Raw genomic sequence first — 22651 nt, 5'->3', positions numbered from 1 at the left:
GTGTCTGCGCTTTATGGCGGCACACAATTAACGAGCCTCGAAAATGAGATAAACACCGACTGATAGTGACGCCGATCACGGTTAAGTTCCCGGAGAAACGTCTTTATTAAAGCTTATTGTTGGAGCCCTGACGTGTCCTCTCGGCCCTCTCTGTTGTTTCCAAAAGACTAAGCAAATGCCATTACAGAGGCAGCACAGAGCAGCCCTTATCTCAATCTGTTCTTGCTTGAGTTGTCAAATAGTCCTGAGATCCATTCTTTCCGTAATAGGGAAGCCGTTTCATTGTTGGTCACTTTGTAGTGCATGTTCTCCCTGCAGGAGTTATCAGCTGTAAGGACTCATTACTGTGCTCCAGGATCAAGATGCTGTTTTATCTTCGTTAATGATTGGCCTTCCACCAGAACGGTTTCAGTTCAGAGGATTCTAGGCCTTTTTTCAGAAACATGCTCATCTCCACAGAACATCTCTACCGTGGACGAGAAATTGAAACTCACAAATTGAAAACAGCTGTAGTCAAAAATGGAAACCAATCACTCCCCCCCACCGAACCCGAACCTGAAAGGTTCTCACCCCTCCTCTGCTCACAACAGAGAGATCCTGACTTCCCGTGGAAACCTAAATCAGGAAATGTTTCAAAGAGTGAATGACAGGAGTCCCTCCACCCGGTTACCCCGACCAGTCTCTCCCTCAGTCTAAAGGAGGTGATATTGTAGCCCTTTTTCTCCCTTTGAAAGGGGAAATCCCCGGGATTGAGCTTGTGTGCTGGAGCGGAAGCAGACTGGAATGTGTGCCGAGCCGCATCTTTTGTCGCCGGCCGGGGACGTGAATAGACAGGGGCTGAAATCTCTCCGTCCTCTGTTTATCAGACTGTGAAGAAGCAAACAAACCAAAATGTTTCATCCGCGTGTTACCAGCACCTTCTACCTGTCAGTCAGGTTTTATCTCCCTGTCCGATGGGACATCATGAACTTTCACTGAAATGCGTCTTTGATCCAATCAGCTCATCAGCTCATCAGCTTACATATGAATAGAAAATGTTCGCATGTGATTGGCTTTTTTCACATCTGAACTTAAACTTTAGCATGTGGAAAGAAAAGAATGCCACAGGAGAACTGGAAATTTACATTTACACTTGTGACACACAGAATCATGTGTGTTTGGCTTGTTTCACGTGTTGATTAGATTTTACACATGTGGAAACAAAACATGGCAGACTAACATTTGAAATGTAACATTTTTTGTAATGTAATACTTTTTCACACATTGGCTATCCTCAGATGTGAACTAAAATCTTAACATGAAAGTAACTTAATTTGAACTGGGCATTTTTCAAACATGAATGTTTTCCCGTGCATTTGAAGAACATTTCAACGTGTTGAATTTACATTTTCACATGTGAATTACAAACATTCATTTGTCATCACATGTGCATTAGAATTTCCACATGTGAAGACAAAACACATTTGAATTGAATTGAATTGAATCACGTGAAATGTGGTTCTTTCCATTTTAATTTCATGTGAACCAAAGTTTTAACATGTGAAAACACAATAATGTCACATGCTAAAACAAAAAATGACACTTAAAACCACAAAACAATATGTGCTTCTTCACATGCATATTCCAAATTTTGACTTATTTTCACATTAAAATTCTGAAAATGTGAACTGAAATTTTTACCTATCAAAATAAAATATTGTCACTGAACTGAACAGCTTCACAGCTGATTGCAGTGTTTCACATATATTTTTAAATATGAATTACATTTATCATATGTGGACTAGAATTTACACAAGAGGATACAAAGCATGGCACATTGAAATCAGGTGAATTCACATGTGAATTCCACATTTTGACACATGTTCACAAGTGATTAGCTTTTCTTCACAAACAGGTGAACATTTTTGCATGTTAAACTTACAGTTTTAAATGTAAGTGACATACAGTCATATGTGATTGTGTTTTTCACATATAGATGAGAAAAAAGACAAAGAAATTAAATAATGTGAAATTTGCTGCTTCACATGTAAATTTCACATTCTGACACATTTGTCCTGCTGATCTCCACAGTTGAAGCCAAATATCAACACGCGGGACAGTTCGAGACTTTCATGGGTCCAGGCTGCTTAAAGGGGGACTTTATTTTTAGATAAATAATATTTCTGATTTATTTTTCTCTGTGTACCCACTTCAGATTTAATATTGATTAGGAAAAGTGTCACGTTGAGTCCAGCGTGCCATTATGTTGATTTTCACTGTTGCTTGTTAGCGTCTCTCAGGCAGCGTGTCGCTCTAACCTCATCCGAGTTTTCCCAGCTGAAATAGATTCTTCAAACAGATAGGAAACGCTCACACGTTTCTTAATTGAGATGATGCCCACATTTTTCCATCTATTATTGTGGATGTAGTGTTCCTCTAATGTGATTTATTGGAAGATGTTGAGAAGTTTAAAGGGAGGTGGAGAGCGAGCTGTCAGGATCCAGGCGCTCTCTGTGACTCGGTCTCATTCTGCTCATTTGGACAATGAAGGAAGCATCGATCTGAGTTTTCCTCTGTTTTTGTCTTCATCAGCGTTACAGCTGTTGGCATCTCAGTGTTCATTTATATTCATTCCACTGTTCTGCAAAAACACAAGGCAGTGCAAGAGAGATTCTCCTCATGTTCGTCGTGAATGTGCTCCTTCCGTGGCCCTTTTTTCTGATTGGATTATCAGATTTATGTTAATTGGCATCAGGCAGCCACAGACAGTCATTTACTGTTTATCTTGACCAGGAAATCTTCCGTGTTCTCGTGTTGTTCTCAGATACACAGCTACGACAGAGCTCACAAAACCTGCAGGAAGCCCTTTTTTTTTTTTTTTTTTTTGTAATGTTGATGATCCGAGATTACATGGGATACGATTATTTCAATGTAAATGAAACTATTTTGTATATTTTTCACCCAACTAACAGTAATCATCCACAGAGGGCATGACAGGGTTTAATAGCAGGGAACCCGTAATGTGTTGTAAGCCCCGCAGAGCTTATTATACAACAGGCGGCTAATTGTGCGGTGGGTAGTTCGGGGCATCACATGAACTGGCTGGAGTTTGGTGGGCAGCTGCATCCAACCTCCAGCTCAGTGAGTCAGCAGGCGCAGCAGCAGCACAGAGACGCCCTCCACAGGAACACAGCCCGGAGGTCGGCTTTGTTCTGTATGTGTGATCTCTGCTGTAATTCATGTGATTCTGTTTGAATTAGAAAGTGCTGTAATCCCATTTTGAGCCTTCTTTTTTTTTTTTTTTTTTTTTTTTCTTCTCCACATTTACATGAACCACGCTAAATAACGCAGCTCCAGTATTACTGTCACATTAGGTTATGGAACATTAGGAGTTTCAAATCTCTTCAGACGCTATTTGTTGTACTTGATTGCAACGTCTGACGTTAAAGTTTCAGAGATTGAAGGTAAAACCACAAACCTCCCTGTTCACATGAACCTCTGCAATTCCTCTTTAAAGGACGATAAATTCAATTCCACTAAACAGCAAACAAATGCATAATTAATAAATACAGTGGGTTTATCTGAAGACTTTATTAATTAGCTAGTTAACTTGTCAGTGTGGCCCTCTTAGTTCACACATACTAGTTTCTTATAAGATAATAGAAAAAATAAAATCTAATCATTTAAATAAATCAACACCAAATCGGCTTTTTTTGGCAATGCGATGAAATTCTGAACGAAACCTAGACATTTTCCACAGAAGACATTTTGACATGTCACGGTAGGTAAAACCACAGGTGTGAATAATGAAATTCACAAGTTCATTCTGTTTCATTGAAACGATGTCATGTTCTAGACCTGAACAGAACAAAGCCATCGTCAGCGTCAGTAGTCATACCTGTTCTTTTCCTACTGTGACGATTCAACATGTCTGCTGTGAAGAATTGTTATTGTTGAAACAAAACGGCAAAATACAGAAAAACACATTTTGAAACCAATATGTTTATATATAAGTAAATCTTAATCTTGTGTTTATTAAACTAATGTTAAAAGTGAACTTTTCCAGCATGTTTCAGTCCACATTTTTAGGCAGGAGAAGCATTTTAAAAAAAGAAAAAGTACATATAAAAGTATATTACTGTTATTAGTACTGTAGTAGTGTCTGTAGCGTGTGCCTTAAACATTGTTTGACACATTGTTGCCCAAACGTTTTTGCCTTGACGGGCCAAAACCATTACTAACTGGTTACTTGGCTGTGGGCCAAAAGCAAACACCAAATGTTATTTAATTGTTTTGTTTCAATGCAAAATGGTGCTGGGAGCCCACATCATCTGACTGTATGTGCACATTTTACCTCATAAGAGATAAAACAGCAGCAAAATTATTTTATTTTTTTTTCACTACAAACAACTTTTGCCCAGCTTTGGTTTAACCAGTGGTTGAAATTTGCAAAGAATATTTAATCCAGAACTATAGTTAAGTTTTTTTGTTTGTTTGTTTTTTTTTACTGGTGCTTCATATAAACATTTGTTATTTTGTGCTACAATACTTCTTCTTCACCACATTTCAGAGAGAAATGTTGTTCTATTTATTACACTGCATTTATCTCTCTGCTAGTTTTTATAAAATAAATTGTGTTATTAATAATAATGAATAAAACTACATCACAAAATTCAAAATAGACACAAATTAAAACATTAAAAACACATTAATGCATCAGTAATGATATTCAGATAATGTATATGATAAATGTGATACTGTGCTTTAATTGGTTAACATTTGTATTTGTATATAGAACTATTTATACTACAATACTGCTTAATATATCAATACTTCTCCCACTGCTGGTATTAACCTGTGTGGTCAGTGTTAGCAGCTTTCTACACCATCATCCATACAAACTGTGTCGGCATCAGTTTTACAAGATGCTAAAAAATAATGTTCAGCACACAGTAAGACTTTCTCCACTCCACACGCTCCACATGTCATATTTAATAATACAAACACACTAAAAACAATACAAACTTTTCATACAGCAGCAAAAGTGATTAGAAGCCAACTTATGAGAAGTCTGATTTTCATGGCAACGCATGACTAACACCTTGTTCATGACCTCAGTCACCTGTACAGCCTGTTCCGTGCAGGCATTCTACCTTTTATGTAGTGCAGTGATAAGCTGCTGTGCTGCAGCACTGCTCGCCTGGACAACTGATTCCACAATAGGTTGATTGGCAGGAAGTACGCATTGAGTTGCTTGTGTAATCTGCAGCTTATGAAACCAGGTTTTGAAACAGAAATTGAATGTAAAGGTTGTTAAAGTACAAGAAGGTATATGCTTGTGATTTAGAGCTGTGTGAGCGCCCAAACGAAGATTTTTTGTAGTTGTCCAACAAAAACCATCCTGTCCACCACCCTTGTCATAATCAGCCATTCATTGCGGGATACTATTTTTTTCCCCCTTTGAGAGTAAGTTAATTCATACAATTTAACAAGTGTTTTGCTTCGCGCTGTTTGCATTTCCAAGTGCAGCGGGCGTCCTTTTCAACGCATCTAGACGGCGGAGGTCAGGGCCACGAGCTCCTGTCTGCATCGTCCCGGCTCTGCGCCAGCCAGATAAATGGAGCGAGTTGTTTGTAAGCTGGCTGAGCTTTGTGTTTGCACAGAGTCACAACTTTGTATGGGGTTGAAGGGGGAGCTCGGGGCGGCCGCTGGGATTTGTATGCAGACTGCGTTGCTCGGGCACCCCCCAGGTCCACTCTATGTCCTCTCACCTGCCTGTTGCAGTAAATCATAGAGCCATCAAGTGAAGCGTGTTGATGGGCCTGCACGTGCAAGAGCTTTGCTGCACCTGTCATGTGTGCGCGTGTGCATGTGTGCGCGTTTTTGTTGTGAGGAAAGTGAAGAAAGAAATGTTTCATCTGGTTCTATAGATGTTTACTTCACCTTTTTCCACGCCGTGCGATTCTTCCTGGAGGCCTGTGGGTCGCCGATAAGAGAGATTTGGAGATCTGCCTAATGGTTTGGTAAATGTGTCAGTCCATGTGTGTGTGTGTGTGTTTGTGTGTGTGTGTGTGTGTGTGTGTGTGTGCACGTAGGGATGGAAATAGAGGTAGCTGGGTGTCAAACAGGAGGTCTGCAGATGCCTGTCCGACTGAGAGCTGCGAGGTCCCTCCCTTTGACAGAGTATCCATTCAGAGTCAATGAGCTGGGTCAAAGCCTGCACGTCAGGCTGCAGCTCGGCCTAGCACTGGGGCGGTCCAAGAGGTCAGTCTTATTCACATGGCGCTGTCATGCAAATGAACCCACCCACGCTTAAACAACTCTTGGAATTTTTATGTCTGCTCTCTGGCCTTTTTATTCCTCCATTTCCCCCTACTTTCCTCACTCCCTCTCTCCCTCTCCTCCTCTCCAAATCTCTCTCCGCCGTATTCACAAAGTCATTGACGAGACATTCAAAGCTTTTTAAATTGGCCAGCTTCATTGTGCCCGCACTAAAGTGAGGGGGGACGGAGAGAGGGAGAGTGTAAAGAGGAGTGGGCCTAAATATACTCCGGTCTGAAAGTAGTTAGATCATGTTCTTTTCATGGTCCGATTAGAATCAAATCGATCCCCCCGCCCCTCCTGACACTCCACGGTTTGAAGAGGAGCAGCCGGACAAAGATTTCCTGGCAGAGACAGGGGGAATGAATGACCAAACCTGAATGCTAAACACACTCTTAAAAGTCTCATTCGGGAGCATGACAATGCCCAAGAGAGTAAATTTGTTTTAAGTGTGAGTGAGCGATGTTTGTTTGGAAGGAGAAAAGATATCTCTACAGTGAAGGTACTGTAGGAGCATCTCTGAACGAGACCTGATCTGCATATAAATCAGAAAAACAGACATCAGTGCAGGATCTTCTCCAAAAAAAAAAAAAAAGGGGGGGGGGGGCTTTAAGGATTTCAGACAAAGGTACTTTGTCACAAAGAAGTATCTTTTGATGGAAGTGTTATTCTGTTTAATCTATAGTAAGTCTTCTTCAGGAGTGAGGTTACATACACAGAATACAAAGAAGTGGACCGGGGTGAGGAGGCTGGAGGTTTGGCCCGTGGTGTCTGATGAGGGAGAGGACGACCGCTGGACGCCGTGACTCTCCTCCAGCGAGGCCACCGCTGAGGGTGAGGGGAGGGATGGGCAGAGGGGTTTGAACTTGGTGACACCCGTCCTGCACCTGCAGCTGCGGCAATCATCAGCCTATTCTCCCACCGAAACGGCCTGAACGCTCCAGTTTTATTGGTTTCTACCGTGTTAAAAGAAAGCACCAAATGCACTAGTATGGATTTTGCTTTTTTTTGTTAGTTTAGTATTTCTGTTCTGTTCTGTTTTCGGCTTTTCATCACTGTCATTTAAGAACAGTGTATTTCCAAATTGTCGTCTTTTCATTAGTGAAGAAAACTTAGCTTGAGCATCATTACAGGGCATTTTTCAGGGAACAGTTGGTTTTAAAAAGGTTTACTTATTTTTAGAAATGTAAAAAAAAAAAAAAAAAAGTTCTCACTTAACCCTTCAGATTTTTCTGACAAAAACAAGATGACAAGTTTTTTAGATATATACTCCACAATGAACAGTTACAACTTGTGAAATGTTGCGATCCAAATTTAATGAGCTGATAAAAGAATAACAGGTGTTTTCACTGCACACTCAGCTAAAACCAATGCAGTCTTATACAACAGTCATCTTTTAGAGAGGCACTGATTTAACTCCAATATTATTTTAGTGGCTGCAGACGTTGTTGAACTGTATTGTGCTCAGGACAAGCAGAGCCCTGCCCCTTCCGGTGTGTCCCATGGGGCCTGATTTTGTGAAATTATCTGTACAATTGTCAATAAGGAGTGACAAACACATTTTTGATCCTTTTTGAATTGTTCCATGAGTCATACATATGTTTGGCAATTTAAAACTTAATTTTTCAAGTCAAGGCAGTCACAGGTTGTTGTGAAAAAAACCCCTCAGTGATCCACATTGTCCCTGCTCAGTTTATCTCAGTAAACATGGCAGTTACCTTGGCAAAGACAAAGTATTGAAAAAAGAAACATCATATGTGTAATTTATGGCACAGTTCCGATGGAATGAAAAATAATTGTCTCTCACCATCGTACCTGCCTACCTTAAATCGATCCACAACAGAAACAACAGAAATAACAGAAACACCTCTCTGTATAATGCACTGCATTTCAAGAGCAGCACAGGCTGCATCTCCCACAGTGACCATAAAGTTGAATCAGCACTGAAACATTATAATATTTACGAAGGGAGAATCTGAGACTGTTTAGGTCTTAGTGAGGTGCGACTAATAAACTGGCGACTGAGTGTAGTTTCCATAAATATACTGAAAAGCAGAGGGATGCAAATAATCAATATCCTTGTTCCTGTTAATTAAGATTGAAGTGAATAATTGATATGTCACTGTGTGCTAGTGGGGCACCATCTATTCCTTTTTAAACAGCCAGTTAAGCTGCAGTCGGAGTATATCATTGATTCAAACTTCAATAAAACTCCACAGTCTATCTCAAAGAGGCTGCATAGCTTCAATCACGTTAACTTATATTCACAAGCAACTTGTGAAACATTTTACCCAATCAGATGTCATCATTTGTGCTAATTAAGCATTGAGCAATAAAACTACAGAGCTGCCTTTACAGCTGCCACATTGTATCCTGGCATGTTATTTTTTTTAAGTTAAGGATAGATTATTTATCCTCAGTTGTCTGCGTTATGCAGCTCCTTGCATTATTGTCTGTGCGCATGCCTCCAGTTCACCTTTATTGATCTGTCCATTCATGCAAACAGCGGCCTGTCAACTTTATATTAAATTCTACCGGACATCCCAATATTTCCAGAGATACCAGATGACAAGCTGAACTCTTGGGGAAATGTTTATAGAAATGTGCATGTGACCTCTAGAATATTTACACCTGATGGATCGGTTCTGCAAAGCAGCGCCGTGCAAACATCTTTATGTTGTCAGTGTAGAGCAAACAGACAGAGAATATACAGTAAGTGAGCAACATAAACATTATGTCAACAGGAAGCACGATGCAAACACACAAATGCAACCACATATGAGGGAACACGATATCCAGCTGGAGTGTGATGCAACATCAGGGAGCAAAAAACACTTATGATGCAGAAAGAAGATTAAATTTCTTCACAGTAACTCTGGAGACCAACACCTGTAGAATATTGCGGGGCTGCAGGCCATGTTGTTTCTTTTTTACACCTGTACACTGATGACAAGGAACCGGTCCAAGCAGAGAGTTCTTTATTAAAAATACAACACATCTGGCACACATTCAGAGATGGTCGTGTAGCAGCAGGTGGTTTTATGATATGACAAAATAAAAGATTAATTATCTAGATCGTTATTACTTAAGTGATAAAGTTATGCCTGCCATCATGAGGGAAACTGTTTAAAGCAATCACATTTGACCATTTTACAAACATACTGGCCAACCTTATCATGTTTCTGTAGAAATTAAAGAATGTCTTTTGTTTTCAAAAATCAAAGTTTTATTCTGCAAAAACAGAATTAAAATGTTAATTTTAGGGGAGGTGCACACTTCACCACCTGGATAGTTTTGAAGTGCATTTGAATGTGCATGTTTTCTACATACTGTGACAGTAAAAAATAAGTTGAATACTGTATCTTGTTTTACAATAAATTGATGGATTTACTACATTCACCTACTATTTTATATTTTATGGTCTTTGTTGCTATTTAACAGTTTTTTACTGTAACTTCTACCAACTTTTCTTTTTTTTTTTTACAGTGATTAAGCCTAACTGTTGCTTCTTTTACAGAGAATTTAATACTGGCACATTCATTTTAAACTGCAAATGTCCAGTAACAATGTGCGGTTACTGGAGTGGAGTCATCACTATTATTAGTGCTTCAATGGTGCACTGTGTCCAACTTCTTTAGGCACCAGGTGCATTCAAGAGCAGATCAATGTAAAACAATAAAGCAGAAAAAAACGTGAATGAAATCAATGCCTGGGGGGAGAAAGAGGATTTGTTCCTAAAAAAAAAGTTTCATGCAGGCTGATTTTAACGATGTTAAGGGTGAATAAAGTGAAGAAACTGGATGATCAGCGGTTTTATAACTGAAAATCTCTCCTGAAACCTGAAACCTGAAACCTCCAGGTGAACAGGTCCAGCACACCTCTGTCCACATTCTCCACCCCGGCCCGTCCGCCGGTCACAGGATCTCCTCCTGCAGCACGTAGCATGAAGTTGTTTGTGTTCTGAATCCTAAGAGCAGCCAAACAACACTGTAGAGGTGGAGGGACGGAGGGGTGGGACCACCCTGCAGCTGCCCCCTTCTCTCTCTCTCACTCCCACCTCATCCCTTCATTCCCTCTCCTATTCATCCTGCAGCTGCAGTCTTGTGCCCCTCTCTCTCACTCTGTCATACAAAGTTTCTCCCTCTCTCTCTCTCTCTTTCTCTCTCTCTCTCTCCCTCTCGCTCCTACTCTCCCCCCTCTCACTCTCTCTCTCTCTCTGTCTCTCCCTCTCTATTTGTCCCCGAGACACAAAGATGGATGGAGAAGCTCCTGGAATGGGGCGCACAATAGGTTGTGCCACAAGGTGAGCAGCCTCAGCTGCATACGGCCCAGTGCTGCAGCCCTTCTTTAGCTCCTGCGAGGCTCGTCGCCCGGCTTGAGTATGCGTGTGTGTGAAGGGGGGGTCTGAGCGGCACAGTATGGCAACAGATGCTTTTGTTCGGCCAAAAGTCTGAAAGGGGCCTTGGGTGGGGGGCTTAGCAGTGTCAGAGCACAGAGTCATTTTTCTCTCCTTTTTCTCTCACTCTGCCTCTCTTTCTCTGCGGCTCCCTCCACCCAGCTGTGCCTGCCGTGGCGGCTGAGCAAGAGGAAATGTGAGGGCAACGGCATGATGGAATACGTAAGTGGGGCGCGCGGTTTTGGCCTGTTTTGTGGGCGACTTCATTAAAGGGTCGTTTATCTGGCCTGTGATCCCATTGTCCCCGGCCTTCTTTATCAGCCCCGGTGTGTCAGGGGGGCGTAATTGGCCGATTGGCCACGGTCTACACATGCTGAGGTGATTTATAAAGCTGTGAATGGAGCTGACTCCTCTCCGGGCAGCGCTCCCTCTCCCATATAGGAGACAGCGCAGTGCAGAATAACACTGACTAAATGCAGAAGAAATGTGAAAAGGATGAAACGTCCCCAAAGCTCTTTGTGCGAGTGTGAAATCAGAGGCTTGAATAAAAGCGCCGTGGAATCACTCTTTCTCTTGTCATCTATTTTCTCTCACCTTTATACTCCATCTGACTTTGTTGTTTCTCCCCTTTTAGACACTGTTCTGCACTCGACTGATCACCCGCCTCTCATACTTTTTAAAAATTTTCGTTTCCTCTATATTTCATCCTGTGAAGCATGGCCACAGAGTAACCTCTCTACCTCTCAGCCAATCACAGACAGTGTTTTTCCCAGAAGGGAAGCAATGAGGAGAAAACTTCTTCTTTTTGTCCATTATTATTATTATTTTTTTAATTTCTTCTTTTTCTCAATTGTTTTGGGAATTAGATCACAAACTAAACTTTCACATATTTCACATATGTTGCATGTATGTATTCCTTAAATTTGAATGATTACAATGAGACCCATGCGGTTTGTGTGAAGTGGCGAGCTGTGTCGCCGTGCAGATTTTTTGTGATTGCAGGTGGGAGTGAGTCTCGGCTTTATGTGGTCTCATGGTGTGTTGAGGTTGGCTCTTAATGACCTCCTAATTAAAGCAGGCCCTCCTCTCAATGGGCTGATCATGTAGTGGAGGTCAGAGGTCATTTACAGGGCTGCTGGTGGCCACAGCTCCTGCTCCATGCTAATTGCCCTCCAATATACACACATGAACACGTCGTCATAATTCTGACAGGTTGAAGTTGACAGTAAACATGCTTCCGTGTGGCTTCACCATAAACCTTTTGGGGGCTTTTTCCTAATTTTTTTGTTTTGTTTTTATTTCGTCCTGTCTAATGTTTCTGAGTGCACACAGAGGCCAGCAGCCTCTCTCAGGGACTCTCTTGTATTGTCCTGCCATCAGACGTAGAGCCTGAGTTCATTAAGCCGGACTGAGTGTTTGTCCAAGGGCTAGACGAGACAACCTAAATCTCCAACAAGTGTTTGTGGACATGCAGATAAGGTCTGCAAACACACACACACACACACACCGTTTTCAGGAGGAGCCACAGACACAAACACACACTCACTTTGAGAAGAGAATTACAGAGACGTTTTAATATGAATACAGACACTAATAAAGATTAAAGGTGCACTGCGGAGTTTTTGCGGAGGATATTTTAATCCAAAGAGAAATATCTTTGACTGATTTTTTTTGATGCCTAAACAAACTAAATAAACAAACTGTCTTTGTGTTCATGATTGAATAAACAGAATAATCAAACTGACTTTAAAGGACAGCACAGCTTCATGTTGCTTTACTTTGTTTATCTGTGGCGGACCCTGCCACCTTTCTAGCTTCAAACAGTAATCTGGAGACCTTGTTTTCCTCTGAGAACAGCCTGTTTATTCAGTTATGGGAAAAAAAGTTTAGATTTCTGAGTTCGTGTTACGACCTCATTAGTGTTGGAAACGTGAATATTTTGAGTTAGAATTTCGTAGGTCGTATTAAGAGAAACCTAAATCCAACATGAAACGCGTTACATGGTAACGCTGCAAACTCTTAGCTCTGGTTTCTACCTTCCTCAGCTCTCTGGAGCAGAGCTGTGGAGGCCTCGGTCCACAGAGGAGGAAAGGCCAGGCGAGGAGGAGGGGCCTGGCTCGGGTTTAATGTAGCTGATTGTGTGCCCATGAAAAAAGGAACAGTTTCTTCTGTGTTAATTTTCAATTTTGTTGCTGTCTGTGTGCCGGGCCTTTGTGTCCAATTCTTCTTCCCTCCCTAAACGGCACCACCGCCCCTCTCCTTTTCTTTTCTTTTCACTCCTCCTCTCGTCAGGCCGTCTAGATTATGTTGCTAAGGAGATTTTTCTCTTTCTCTCTCTTTTTTTTTTTTTTTTTTTTTTGCTTTTTTCACTGTTTCCCATTGATTTGGTGTTAATGCGTTTTGAATGCCCCTTGGTGTGTGCCGAGCGCTGGGGGAGGAGGGGGGAGCTCAGGGTCTTGCCGAGTGGAGGAATTTCAATCTGAAGCGGTTAGGTGGGGGTCCGTGTGGGTTAAGGCCCAAAGAGAGGCACTCAAGTGAGAACTGAAGTGGTTTGCAGAGCCGAGGAACCTCTCCGGCAGCCACTCCCCCTCTTCTTCCCCGTCTCTTTTTCAGGGTCACTCCTTCATTGGTAGCCCACAGGTGCACTGTCAATCTTTCCTTTTCAAACCGAAAAACTAAGCCATGAGTAAAACAAACATATTTTTTCCCCTCAGTGGGAGAATGGGAAGAAATGTGTCCAGCAGCCTGCAATGCAAATTAGGCGCATAACAGCTTGAATAATTCAAGTTTCCATGCAAGTTATCGTCGGGGGTCACAGCTCAGGAGATCTTTGGAATAGAAATTACATCTTTTCATTGAACCAAGGACTTAGGAATAGTATTCATTGGCCAAGTTCCTGCCCCGAATGGGTTGGATGAATGAGATGTCTCCCTTTGACACCAGATACAGGGGTTCGTTTGACATTGGCTTCTAAAATCAATTAACCAAGGCTGATCTGAGTTTTAAGTTTTTGAAGCAATATACTGACAGAAGGGGTGGCAAACTGCTCATACGGACCATTTTTAAAGACAAAATTGGAGCAGATATTTTTAAGTTTATACAACAATCATTGTGTACCACGTAGTGCTCGTTAAAAACACGTTTTCTGCACAGATAATCTGGATGATCTGTATTCACATGTTAAAGTACAGATGAATTGAAGAAATACACCACAAGTAATATAAAAATGACACACCCTGAGGCATCCATCACTACGCAGTTTTGTGCTGCAGTAAGCTTGTGTAACCTCAACAACCCCAATTTGCCCCTCTGAGCACTGATGATAACAGAATACGGGATCGCCTGTTAAATCTCAACTGGTTAAAGAGAGACTGAAGATTTTTCATCGCAGTTGGAACAAAATGCGGTTACTTTTAACATATACATGTTTTAATGATATGATGTATTTGATGACTACATCATCGACCTAAGTGAAGACAGACAGAACTTTTTTTTCTCACCATATCCACCACAGGAGTAAGTGCGACACCTCATGCTCACGGCATCGTCCCTTCAGATTTTCACTTCCTCCTCCTCCTCACGTGATTGAATCCATCAAACCGTGTAATTTGCTTACTCATCTCTCCCACTCTGTAACTTTCTCTCGTTCTCCCACAGAAGCACAAACACATCTGTCCCCGGGCCGCAGCTGTGTGAGTAGCATCCCCTCATAATGACCTCTCAGACCATTTCATCTACGTCGGCACTTAACGTAATTAGACGATCAGAGATTTGCCTCCAGCAGAGGCTGCTGTTCCCAGTAAAGCTCTGACTTCTACCAGCTGTGCATATTATTTGTTGTGCCTTTAATGCGGCTCGGTGCAACATCACAGAAGCAAACACTGAGTTACCAGAGCAAACTACAACACTTAACCCTAATCATATGTCATCCATCCTCACAGGCTTTCTCAGTTACCTACTATGACACAGGGCTGCTGGAAGCCTGCTGTTTCTGTTGTCTTCATCCAAAATCTGAATCTGATTTTTAAATATAAGTGTGTCTATTTTCTAAATGAACGTCATGCTGTGTAGAAGAAGCCCTGAAACTGAGATCATAAACACATTAGGGAACTGTTTACTGAGGTAATAAATTAAATGAGAAGTAGGTTCATTTTCTCATAAGCTTACATACAATCAGACTTTTTGGGTCACCGACTGCTGGACGTTAGACAGAATGCAGGTTTAAGGCACTTCAGCATGGGCTTAATGTTTTTTCAGACCTGGAAGCTCCGTCCAGTTCTTATAGCCTGTTTGCCCGGTTCACTGATCCCAGCACCGATCAGCAGACAGACAGCCACTAGATAGTAAACAGAGCTAGATTCAAAATGAGTAAATCTAAAGTTTAGAGCTATGTTGAACCATTAAAATATAATCTGTTCAGTAAAGCCAAGTTTATGGATGCAAAGTTAAACAGTATCATTTACATGTTTTTTTCTATCTTGCAGCTGCTCTGTGTTTCTTAACAAAATGTCATTTTGGGAAATAAGATGTGTGTTTTTCTGACCTAGTGGAGTTTTGTTAGCGCAGCTTCTTTGATGAAACAGCAGAGGAAGAGTGTTTACAGCCGCTCCTCTGGCTGCCAGTCACAGTCATGGGCCGGCCCGCCGCTGATGGGCAGCAAACCGAGTCAAGTCATCTAGCACATGTGGAAAAGCCCTAAATGTAAAGTTAAGCATTTCTCTGACTGCCTTGTCTGACAGTCAGTGCAGTCTTCTTGCTTAGCTCCATAACAGTTTGTCAAATCAGTATCTTGATAAAACAAATATCAGCAACATCATAAAACTAAATTGGTTTAAAGTTTAAAGTTAAGACTAGATCACAGTTTAAATTGGAGTTTGAAGTTTTGGCGCAACAAAAATAAATGTGATTCAGGTTTAGAGAAAGGTTAAAATAGATGTTTAAATAACGATTTAGATAAAGTAACCATGACACCTAGCATACAGGTGACATATATGAATTTGTAGTTTTTGTTTTGCTGACTATTTTATTTTTCACTTAGAAGGTTACAATATGCTGATGATGTGTTTACAGCTCTTTCTGCTGAACAAAGTGCTCAAACAGTCAGAGTTACATTTGGCATCCAACAATATTTGAACATTTAAAGTAGCTGTCTCCACACGCGTCTCTTCACTGTACGTCTTGCATCGTTAGTCTTGCAGTGCGACACTAATGCTCCGGGCTGAGGCGGTTGTCTCTGTGTCAATTAAACCTATTCTGCACCAGCTCCAGGTTTTGACCTCTGACCTGTAACCCGTATTTAACTAACCCTCACCAGTGTACAACAAGGAGACAAACACTCCCAGCTGCTGAGGCTCTCAATGGCCTTTAAGTAAAGGGGAGGAGAGTCTATTCGTTTAGCAGCAGTCCAAGTAGGCTCAAGATTCTCGCGGTACACTTAGGAAGTCACTTGAGACTGTTGTGTCAGCACAATTGCACAATGCGCTCTGGGAATGTTAACACGATGAATCGTATCTTGATGAAGCCATCGCACGAGAACGTCTGCGATGCACAGAATAGTACAATTTATTACAGCTGTTCAAAGTGAGCTCCAGATTTATTCCCGTTCCAAAGAAACAATCGTCATGTTGACATTCCTTGATGCTTGCTCTTCCTTCTGTGTTTATTTTCAGCCGTCGCTGCTGGGAACCTCTCCGCGCGAAACCAGTTTATTTATGCCCGGCCTGTTGCGTCAACATAAATCACATAACGTGTGTACAGAGAAAAGAGAAAGACAAATCACCTGACACATTTCTGATCTGCTCCTTTATTTAGATAACGATGCCGGCTTCACTGGGAGAATACAGGGAATTACAGATTACCACGTCGCCTTATTGTCAGTTGCGGTCGGCACTGTTTGTTTGGTTGGTCTCCTCTTTGATTGGATAATGATACCCTGCAGCTATAACGAGAGACACCGATGAACAAAGAAACATTTCGCTCTCAACATGCACACCAGCAATTATCTCTCCATGCTCTGTGCGTGCTGATGAACTGTAACCTGTCGTCTGAGCGAAGATGAATCTCAGAGGAAGACATCGATGATAGCGCTAAATGTGATGTTATGAGTTTCAACACATTCGCTGGGATGAAATCTGCCTGAGACTTTAGGTTTAGCTTCAGAGAACTCCCTGTTTCATAATTTGTTTTTAGTCTTACTCGAGTTTATTGTGTGGGAAAACGTAGAACCCAGGTTTGCATTACATTACATTTACTTTTCTGACATGTTAGCTTTGGTCCAGGTCAAATCACAAATATATAGAAAATAAAACAGTCATTTACATAAAAAAAAACACTGTGTTCACTCTCTGATAGAGTTACAGACTGAATAATGATATTGTCCTGGTAGAACACAGATTTTTTTAAAAGCTTAGACGTTGTGTGAAATGGGGAGATCTGAAAAGTAAAGTGAAGTAATCAAGTTACATTGTTTTGTTATTATGATATTTGGATTACATTACCGACTTCCTTTTTTAACAGGTAGGAAAAAGCTTTATTGGTAAACACTGATACAGTAACCCTCCCAGCCCTGTTTGACTCAATGAAACCAGCACAAAATATTTCATGTGTTATCTCAACAACTTTGTTCATTTTTGTAAATGTATGTTTTTACAGAATTAGTCAGCCACATGTTTCAGACAGGTTGGGACAAGAGCAGCAAAAGACAAAAACACCTGTTTGGAAGGTTCCACAGGTAAACGGGTTGATTGGTATCAGTTTATGGTATCATGAAGGGAGTTCACAGGTCAGGAAGGTTCACCACCTCGTGAAACACATGATTGTATAAAGCATTGGTCACCAAACTTAATGGCCAATGGACAAAAGAAACACTTGCTGTTTTTGGTGTAATGATGCGATGCAGATGCAAAATGAATCTAGGATCCCAAATTCCCCTTAATCGACTGACGTCCTGTGCAAACTCATTCTGTCCAACATGCTCAGATTTATTAAAAAAGTGACAATAAGGCTTCCTACATGTTAAAAAACATATTTATCCGGGGAAAATAAACCATTTGAAGAGCAATTCATGTATCATTTTAAATCTATTAAAAAATGTTTTATGAAACAAACCTCATGCACCCTCAGCCCTGATGTAAAGGATATTAACACACTGGCTTGAATTTTGTTTTTATTTACTGTTAATAAAACACAATTTATTTTCATTTCATGCAGTGTCCCAACTTTTTGGGGAATTGACATTTTATGTATTTAAGAAGTTATCTAATTAAGATATGATACATTTTCATCCCAAGTTGAATTTAACTACATTAACTTTCATTCAGTTTGAGGATTCACATGTAAAAGGAACAAGACAGAAATATTTAGTTTTCTCACAACTCAAGTCTATCTTATTTCAATACATACTTCAGTGATGTTATTGAAGTACTTATTTTGATAAATCGTAGTTGTAATCAAACTCTGATTAGCATAAAGAAACTGGTGTCACTGTCTGTATAAAGCGATGCAGGTTTTCAGCGGGTGGATGGTGTTGAAGGTGAAACTCAGTGCTGTCGTTTTAAAGTCCTGTGGGAAACACGACAGACATTTCACTCATGCGGACGCCACTTGTTCAGAGACAAAATTCACAGGACCAAAAAATGTTTACAGTTCAACACGTTTACAACATGTGCATGCACTGGCTGCTGACGCCACCTGTTTTTCTTCTTTTCCTATGCATGACACACACACACACACACACACACACACACACACACAGATCCAGCGCAACAGTAGCTACAGCAGCTGCAGTGGGGTGCCATCACTGGTCATGTCTTCATACGTTTGATCCTTTTGGCCGGGAGCTTTACTGCTGGAGGAGAAAAAAACAGCAAAACTGAGCTAATGTGTGTCTTTGTCCTCCATGGGAGGGGAGAGCCTTTCTTCTCCCCAAGTACAAATCGCAAGACTTTGGCAGCATTCTCCCGGGACAGAGGGAGGCAATGGCAGAGAGAAAGATCCCAATCAGACATTGATCTGAACCAAACTAATCCCCCATTGGTGCCAATGTGACCTTAAAAAATCGGCTTAGAGCAGCTCGGTTAAACTGGACACGGTTTTCTATTTAAGTGGCCCCAGCGCAGCCCACCCTAATTTTGCCACCCACAGACATTAGTAGAAGAGAATTAAGACACATACATTCATAACACTTTTCATTACAGCGAGGGTGGGGCTGTGGGTGGTGTATCTGCCGCCCTCACACAGCGAAGCGGCTCCACAAGCGGGATAAGCCCGCGGGCCTGATCAGAGGAGATGGGATGATATCTTGTTTTAACAGTGTTCATTGTGCGAGTTTTAAGTTAGAGATTTTTCTTTTTTCTTTTTTTCTCTCAAGTATGTAAATTGGAGGTCTTCTTTGGGCTCATGGGCTGCAGATAATGGATTTGGAAGTTTTTCTAAAATATATAGATAGAAATGAATAAGTATACTTTATTTTAGCAAGGATGCCTAATATTGGGTGTTAGTCTTTTGCTCTGACAAAGGAATTCAGAGCAACACATTTAAAGTTAAATCGGATTCAGAAGTAAAACCGAACCTTGAAGCTCAACTGTGATCTTGTACTTTACTGCCTGTGAGTTTTAAACAGGACTCTGATGAACAAACAAGGTTATTTAACTTTTTAGCCATCAAAGATAGTCTGCTCCAGAGATTGTCCACCACTTGGGTCCATACTGAAATATCTCAAAAATTATTAGATGGCTTGAATTTTGTACAGAAACTCACGGTCTCCAGAGGATACATTCCTCCAGTCCATTTTTGTTTCTTTTTAGTAAAACGTGTCAACAACTATCGCATGGATGGCCATGAAAGTTGACTCAGACATTCATGTCCCCATGCGGATGAGTTATAATAGTTCTGTTTTTTCATCAGGTCAAAATAACAATGTGTCCATTACTTTAGTTTTTGTCCAAAACCAAGGAAATTCCCGTCAGCCTCAGCTGTACTTTGTATTTAGTATCTATCAAAGACAGTAAAAAAAGTGGAGAATTTCAACAGTTAGTTAGCTAGTAAGTTACAAAGAAATCAGCAAACAAGTAGTCGTTTCATGTTTATAAGATAAGATCCCAAATCAGGTTCTAACAAGCCTCCGTTTGAAGTGTGCCTCTGAAAAACCTCCACTGCGTCGCTCTTATATTATCAGTGAAAAAATACAGTATATGACAGATTTATGGGTAAGAATGCCTAATATAGTCTAAGCTTTAACACAGATATACTGTAGGTAGGAAATGTAAAGTTAAAAATAGCCAAAAGTCAAACCCAACTCTGGTCTTAAATGCACATGCTGCAGAGGGTTTTAAAAGTTAGTCATCGTGACAAATTATGTAATACTGACACAGTCTGGAAATGAAAACGTTCTGTGACTCTGTTTTGGTCCTCCGATATGAAGGTCTGGCTGTCGCAGTGAGCTCATGTTGGACTTGGACGACAATAAAACGTGTGAACGGCCCAAATTCTCCTCAACCAAATGGCCAAAAAAAATAAATAAATCTCCAAACACAAAACATTTGCCACGTTCTGTGTACCAGCCAGTGTCACATAAGCCTCCCTTGGCTGCGACTAACATCTTCACTTCTGCTTCTGATTAGAGAGCGTGAGGCCCGACAGCTATAATCTCAGCTCGTCTGGGTCTGTGCCCGCCTGTCTGTCTGTGAATGTGACTGTGTAGGAGGAAAGCGCATGAGTGGAAAAGACCAGGACTTTGTTTTTTGGAGGGGGGGACCGTTATGTGCCTGACAAACATTAAAGAGGCGAAAGACACATGAAAGATGTCGATCTGTGTTGTGGTCTGCCGGCTCTCAGGCCTATCTGAAGACGCGAGACTATTTCGAGCGCGGGGTAGAAGTATCTCAGCTTTGTTAGAGAGAGCCCGAGCCCATTGTAGACATGTAGAAATCAACCACAGCAAAACCAACCATATTCTGTGATTTATATGAGCTCCAATATGGCCGCGATGCTCCGCCGCCACTTCCAGGGATCAACGGCTAAACCAACAGCCAGTAAGAGGCATTTGGGTTTGCTGGCAGCAGGCCAGGGCCCATAGAGAGGGTCCCATTATGAAGCCAGATCCTCCTTTTCTACAGCCCACACCACAAAGACTCCACTGACAGACATCGCACTGAACACAGTTACACATGACACACATTTGGAGCTTCCAGATTCATTTCATGACATTACTCCTGCGTGACACGTTTCTTTTGTGACGATACTCCCAGTCCAGCCACACGCATGTTTGTAAATCGCCACAGGAATACATTTCATCTGTGAATGTGGAGAGTTTTGATCATGTTGCATCTGGGGAAAAATATGCGATTTTTGTTTGTTCCCTCCAGTCTTCAGTCCAGATCACATGGGCAATTATATAAACCCTGACGCTGCCCAGTGAGGTGTCTGTTTACTGTTTAGTCTGCGCCGTCGGACAGCACAGGCCTGGCTCGCGTCCCTTCTACTACTGCGCCTCTCTGCAGGGAGGCAAGGAGTGTATGTGTGACTGTGTGTGTGTGTGTGTGTGTTCCAGCACCATCATAAATCACACTGTGGATTTCTTCTCAACGTCTGGCGGACACATCAAAAGACTACCCAATCAAGACGTGAGCTGTAATCTCGCCCACCTACAGCAGGAGAACAGACACGCTGACATCATACACTCCAGCTCCAAACCCTGTCCTGTCACTGGCTGTCATGGCCCCACGTTTTGTCTGAGAAAGAGGCGAGGCGGCACACCGAGGGGGATTTGACTGCTAATCTGTTTGCAGGGATGCAGGGGGAGGATTTGGTTGTCAGTTCGGGTCATTTGTAGGTGAAACCCGTCATGTGTTGTCTGAGCCAAGTGACCTAAACTTTACTGAACTTGGAGGATCCGTGTTAACAGTCAGTGTTTGCAGCCCGCCGGTGGCTGGGACCCCAAAACGCAGCATTCCATGATTCAGTGGCAACAGAATGGCAAAAAACTGCAATAGCGGAGGCTTTTTCATGCTGTAATTTGTCAAAAAAAACTCCTCGCATTTCACAGCAGACACATTATACCTTTACACTGGAGATCCTGAGATGGCAGCCATTTGATTGTCAGCTCATTTGAGCAGATTGGAGCTTTTATGCCCACCCAAGACCCTACAACAGCCAGTGAGTGATCATTTTAACAAGTGGCCCACTCTCTCCTCTCGTCTGAGCCTCTTACATGCCAAACTATTGATTGGCTGATGCACCATGTAGCCATGAGATTTCAAATCGGATGATGTATAGTTCATTGGGGATTTTAAAGCCATACAGTTGGAAATTGTGCAAATGTATGTCGTTTTTATGTGTTTTGCTCTTTGAATAGACTGTCTTTCCAAGTAAGCACTTATTTTTATCTATTTCAAATGCATAAACTCAGTGTAACTATGGAAATAAAGAATTATGATGAGTTTTTTGCCCTTTAGCCAAACATTTTTAGCCAGGCACCTTTGATATTTCCTCAGAAAAGCAAGAGATTTCTCCATTTTCAGTGTCATTGTTATTAAATTGGAACTTGGACCAAGTAAGACTATATGAAGTGGACCCATTGTGTTTTTAAATGGAAAAAATGTACTTACAGAGCTTCTGACAGCTTGGGGGAAGACTTTCAAAAGAGCCCCAAACCATGCCTGTACTCCAGAGGGTTCAAAAACAGCTTGAATTTACTTTTGGCTGGACTGAGATATGTTTTTACATAAACTTCAAGGAATAGGAACAGGTTAACACTTCAAAACAGCAGTCATAGCTCATCTTGTGCTTACAAATAAACGACAAACAGAGCACTATATCATTGATCAGTAATACTGTTTGAAGGGAGGTCCAACGTAAATAACCAACCATCAGTTTGGCCGAATCATAGCCACATCTGACCAGAACTCGTCCACAGCGACAGCCTCACCAACAAACCTTTCTCTCTGCTTTTTCCAT

General features: G+C 41.5%; 1 long non-coding RNA gene across 1 annotated transcript in view; it reads left to right on the top strand.

Annotated features, from left to right (window-relative positions):
* The window catches only part of LOC119028309, a 34968-nt gene extending 13671 nt beyond the window's left edge, over positions 1 to 21297 (top strand). Inside the window, exon 3 of the long non-coding RNA XR_005077661.1 lies at positions 21246 to 21297. This is a non-coding gene — a long non-coding RNA (uncharacterized LOC119028309). The remainder of the gene's footprint in view (positions 1 to 21245) is intronic.
* The last annotated feature ends 1354 nt before the right edge of the window (positions 21298 to 22651 follow it).

This window comes from Acanthopagrus latus, chromosome 11, assembly GCF_904848185.1.
Source record: "Acanthopagrus latus isolate v.2019 chromosome 11, fAcaLat1.1, whole genome shotgun sequence".
In the NCBI taxonomy this organism is placed as follows: Eukaryota; Metazoa; Chordata; class Actinopteri; order Spariformes; family Sparidae; genus Acanthopagrus; species Acanthopagrus latus.
The sequence above is the reverse complement of the archived record's forward strand: the minus strand, read 5'-3'. Positions and strand labels throughout refer to the sequence as shown.